At 46.5% G+C, this 5,335-nt stretch overlaps 1 pseudogene; it reads left to right on the top strand.

Moving 5' to 3' along the window:
• Window positions 1-1,614: 1,614 nt before the first annotated feature.
• LOC126164323 (5S ribosomal RNA) lies at window positions 1,615-1,732 on the top strand (annotated as a pseudogene).
• Window positions 1,733-5,335: the final 3,603 nt, after the last annotated feature.

Genomic DNA, 5,335 nt, shown 5'->3' with positions numbered 1-5,335 from the left:
TATATAATATCGGATGTTCTACAAAGATTGAATCCATCCTTTATAGTCTCGCAGCTTCTTTCATATTCTCATATCCTAATTACCACAACACTACCTGACTGACAGACGTATACTTTTCCACAGTGTTTGCATGTGATTATACACACACCACTCCGTGCCAGGGGTTGCAGTTTCTCTCCAGTTAAAATTTCTGTATGCTGTTGTTACAGTAAACCGAAGGTCTATAATTGCTAGACTTTAACTTTTGTGAAGTTATCTGAAATTTTGACAATTTGTGGGTTGGTACAACAGTTTTTGTAAATGCTGACCGGTTTGTGTTAGCCATCGCAGAGAAGTGGTGTAATTTTACGCATTCTGTTTTCGTAGAATATTATCAATCAGGCCAAAGCAAAAGCCATCACTGGAATCGGTAAGTTCATATGGTTCAAATGGCTCTGAGCACTGTGGGACTTAACTTCTGAGGTCATCAGTCCCCTAGAATTTAGAACTACTTAGAACTAACTAACCTAAGGACACCACACACATCCGTACCCGAGGCAGGATTCGAACCTGCGGCCGTAGCGGTGGCGCGGTTCTAGACTGTAGCGCCTAGAACCGTTCGGCCACTCCGGCCGGCCAAGTGGTAAGTCTGATAGTTTGTAATTCCGTTTCAGAGGCAGATTCAAATAATGGGGCCGAAAAGAGGTAATGCTCATTGGAATGGAAAGCTGCAAATCTGTGTCTTTGTGGATATTGGGAGCTTGCAGGGATTACCGTGTCTGTAGCTGTGTTTTTTCTGTAATTGCTGATTGATGGCTCCTTGGGTGAACTTCTACTGATTTCATATCCAAGATATTTCTAGAAGAGACTCCCAGTACCATTGTGAACTGAATTCTGTTACGTCTGGAGTTCGTATGTTGTATTAGTATATCCAACCGTCTAGTGGTACTGGTCCATAAACACAGCCATTATGGTATTTACATACATCAGTATTTTATTTAGCAGTTCAGTGGCTCTTTCTGTAAGAATTTTTACAGTGCTTATGTATGTAAGCAGCTTCTAGAGCAGTGGTCGTCAAAATGCTATGTTCAAGTGCCAACAGTGACATTGTGTGGTGGGACGTCATTACACATTTGTTCCGACAGTATTATTAATTAGTACGGTATATAAATTAATATGTTATCAGCTCCCAATACACTAGCTCTAGTAAGGCGGTGATACGTTGTCCGCCGCCGCCCCCCCCCCCCCCCCGCCCCCCCGAGTACTGATCGGGAAAGTCGGCACCATTCGGAAGACTCCCTGTCGACTGCTCTGTTTGAATTTCCTGCCGACCCCAGCACCTACATAGTTGCACCACTGTAACGGCCTCACGAAGTTTTGTGCTGCCTGCGTGAGCGGATGATAAACTCATTAATAACACTACTCATATTTAAATCCATTACGCAGTATGAGACACGTCTAACTGTAAAATGTAAACTTCCACGGTCGGAAATGTCACAGTTAATAAAATGTTCTGAGCCATTATGCCGTGGTAGAATGGATTTCACCTTAAACCCTACGTTTCGTCCCCAATTACGGACGTTTTCAAGGTGGGTCGTAGCTACTTCGAATTTCCGATGCACACGCTGGCTCGCTGGCAACGGCCTTGCCGCAGTGGATACACCGGTTCCCGTCAGAACACCGAAGTTAAGCGCTGTTGGGTGTGGCCGGCACTTGGATGGGTGACCGTCCGGGCCGCCTTACGCTGTTACGCTGTTTTTCGGGGTGCACTCAGCCTCGTGTTGCCAATTGAGGAGCTACTCGACCGATTAGTATCGGCTCTGGTCACAGAAAACCATCATAACGATCGGGAGAGTGGTGTGCTGACCATACGCCCCTACAATCCGCATCCTCAGCTGAGGATGACACGGCGGTCGGATGGTCCCGTCCTGCCCACGGAGTGCTATCTATCTGGCTCGCTACTGACTACATCAATAATCCGATTTCGTGTGCTTCCACGCAAAGGCGCGACGTCACATGTTTTGAATGCGCGAGCGCAATTGGCCGTTATTGACTGCCGTCGTCCTCTGTTGTTATCACCCCATGGTGGAAGACTGGTACACATCTTCTTCAGCACCGGAATTCAGATGTCATTCAATTTCACACCCTCTTCCTTCCTACTGAAATTCCTGGGGTGTTTATAATCTCTATGGCCTCTCTTGTGTAACCTTTCACGGTATTCGCTTGTGGCAACCAGTACTTGAGTCCCATCAAAATGAATGTGGTGTTCTCCTGGATGCATAGCGTGTTCCGTGACAGGTGATCTATCAATCTCTCATCTTCTGCAATAGTTCTTTTCTAGCCTTCTTTGACAGTTCTTCTTGTAGTAGCCACGTACGTCTCTCCACAACTGCACAGCATCCTATAAATTCCTGCTTTTTCCACGGTTGGCGAGCATCCTTCGCCGATTTTGGTTGCTCTTGGATCTTCCGGTTGTTTTGCATATTACCGCGATGTTCCGCTTTTTCAAGATTTTTCCTATGCTGTCAATAAAATCCTTAATGAAAGGCAGGAAAACTTTCTATTTCACCGGCCCTACAACATCGCTATGATTTCTACATTCATTTGGATAGGACTCAAGTTCTGGTAGCCACAAGCGGATACCATGAAAGGTTATACAAGAGAGACCATAGGGATTGTAAAAACACCCCAGGAATTTCAGTAGGAAGGAAGAGGCGTGAAACTGAATGATGTCGGGATTCCAGTGCTGAGGAAGAGGTGTACCAGTCTTCCACTGTGGGGTGATAGCAACAGCGGACGATGGCAGTCGATAACGACCAATTGTGCTCGCACATTCAAAGCATGTGACGTCACGCCACTGCGCGGAAGAGCGTTGAAGCACGCGGAAGCGGAAATTTACTGTAGTCAGGGGCGAGCCAGGGTGTAAATCGGACAAATGGCTCTGAGCACTATGCGACGTAACTTCGGAGGTCATCAGCCGCCTAGAACTTAGAACTAATTAAACCTAACTAACCTAAGGACATCACACACATCCATGCCCGAAGCAGGATTCGAACCTGCGACCGTAGCAGTCGTGCGAATCCGGACTGAAGCGCCTAGAACCGCTCGGCCACCGCGGCCGGCGGTGAATATATCAGTTTGAGGTCAGGGACCCTAGTCCGCAAATGAAAGAGTCGAAAGTTATTAGGGAATATCGTTCTGATACCTCTGACAACATAAATGTCTCGGTACTGTTGTTGCTAAGATTGAAGGGTAGATAACTTCCAGAGGTGGTGGTGTGAGTATGGACAAAACAAGAAGAAAATGTCTAGTAAACATGGGCTCTAAAATGCATACCAGAAGTTCTACGAGCACTTGTTCATCTTCGATACTGTGAAACACACCTCTTCTACTGAAAAAGTGTCCATAGCGCTTAAGGCATGTATTTTAGAGATAATATTTAGTGGACTTTTTTCTTGTTTCGATCTACACTGCCTCCTCCAAAAATTTGGAAAGCAAAGAACTTGCAGCATAAATTATGTATTTCACAAAAAATGGTTCAAATGGCTCTGAGCACTATGCGACTCAACTTCTGAGGTCATTAGTCGCCTAGAACTTAGAACTAATTAAACCTAACTAACCTAAGGACATCACACACATCCATGCCCGAGGCAGGATTCGAACCTGCGACCGTAGCGGTCGCTCGGCTCCAGACTGTAGCGCCCAGAACCGCACGGCCACTCCGGCCGGCTGTATTTCACAGATCGAAGATGAACAAGTGCTCACAGCTCTTAAGCTATGCAGTTTAGAGCCTGTGTTTACTAGATTTGTTTTTGTTTTAGTCCATACAGTGACCTCCGTAAGTTTCGCACCCTACAATCTTGGCAAAAACAATACTGGTGTATGTGTATTGTGTATTGAACCGGAGACCTAGAAGCGAGAGAGAGGCTTCGTGCCGCTGTAGCCCTCCGTGGTTCAAAACCCCACAACAGGCCACAACAGTCCACCCACCCCAACGCCGCCCCACACCGAACCCAGGGTTATTGTGCAGTTCGGTCCCCAGTGGATCCTTCCGGGAACGTCTCATACCAGACGAGTGTAACCCCAAATGTTTGCGTTGTAGAGTAATTATGCTGTACGCGTACGTGGAGACAGTGTTTGTGCAGCAGTCGCCGACATAGTGTACCTGAGGCGGAGTAAGGAGAACCAGCCCGCATTCACCGAGGCAGATGAAAACCGCCTTAAAAACCATCCACAGCCTGGCCGACACACCGGACACTAATCTGCCGGGCGGCATACTTTCCCGCTCGGGAAGCAGCGCGTTAGATCGCGCGGCTAGCCGGGCGGGCACAATACACCGGTACATGTATCCCACTGTCACAGTTATCAGAACGATTTTCGATTATAATCTTCGACTCGGTCGTTTCCGGACTAGGGCCCATTACTTCAAACTGATACAATTACGCTTATCCATCATCCCTGATAGTTCCTGGCATTATGACGTAATCGCCTTGTATGCAGGTTGAACTTCTCTATAATGTGCATTCAAGAATGCTTCTTATTTCCGTTTCAAATTTCCACAGTAAGCTGATCGATTCGAGCCTCGCACGTCAGCGAATTTTCTGCACTGGAAAAGAAACAATGAAACATCCCCTGTCCTCCTCTTTCATGCTCTAATCCCGCTGTGACCATACTACTTACCCCTGCGTCCCTGAGGTAAGCGCCCGAATCTTATCACATCTTAAAATATTACTCACTCTGTAGTCATTTTTGTTTGTCACTGAGCAGGAAAAACTTCACTCTTACGGAGCTCTTAACGTTAGTTGACGTTTTTGGATTCGGCTGTTACTTGTTAGATGTATATTACCATAAAATACAGCTAAGCACAGCGGGCCACACAAGTAGAGGGTGGGGCAAATAAAAGTGGGCCGGAGAATAGAGCTTCAGGGTACGAAGACACAGAGTAGAGGGAAGGAAATTGACTACTAACCTGCTATAGCAGATGTTGGAAGTGACCACCATTCATCTTTTGGCACTTTTTGGTCTCGGTCAGCAAGTTTCTGAAGGTGAATCCAAGTTCAACTGCTGGAATTGCTACACTCTCATCAGAAATGTTCTCCTGTTGTTCTTGAAGACTATGATGGTTGCTGCGATACACCTTAGACTAGAGGGCTTCCCACACAAACTAATTGCATATTGATAGATCAGGTGTCTGTGGTGGCCAGCTACGACCGCGACCATACTGACCTCTGCTAACAACTCTGTCAGACGTAAAGATTGTGTAAATGTGCTCCAAGGTTCGGACGGATATATGGACAGTTATTACGCCCTGTTGAAAGTAACTGTAGGTCTTCTCCTCCTCCCTTAATGCTGCCAC

The sequence above is a fragment of the Schistocerca cancellata genome, chromosome 2, assembly GCF_023864275.1.
Source record: "Schistocerca cancellata isolate TAMUIC-IGC-003103 chromosome 2, iqSchCanc2.1, whole genome shotgun sequence".
Classification (NCBI taxonomy): domain Eukaryota; kingdom Metazoa; phylum Arthropoda; class Insecta; order Orthoptera; family Acrididae; genus Schistocerca; species Schistocerca cancellata.
The sequence above is the reverse complement of the archived record's forward strand: the minus strand, read 5'-3'. Positions and strand labels throughout refer to the sequence as shown.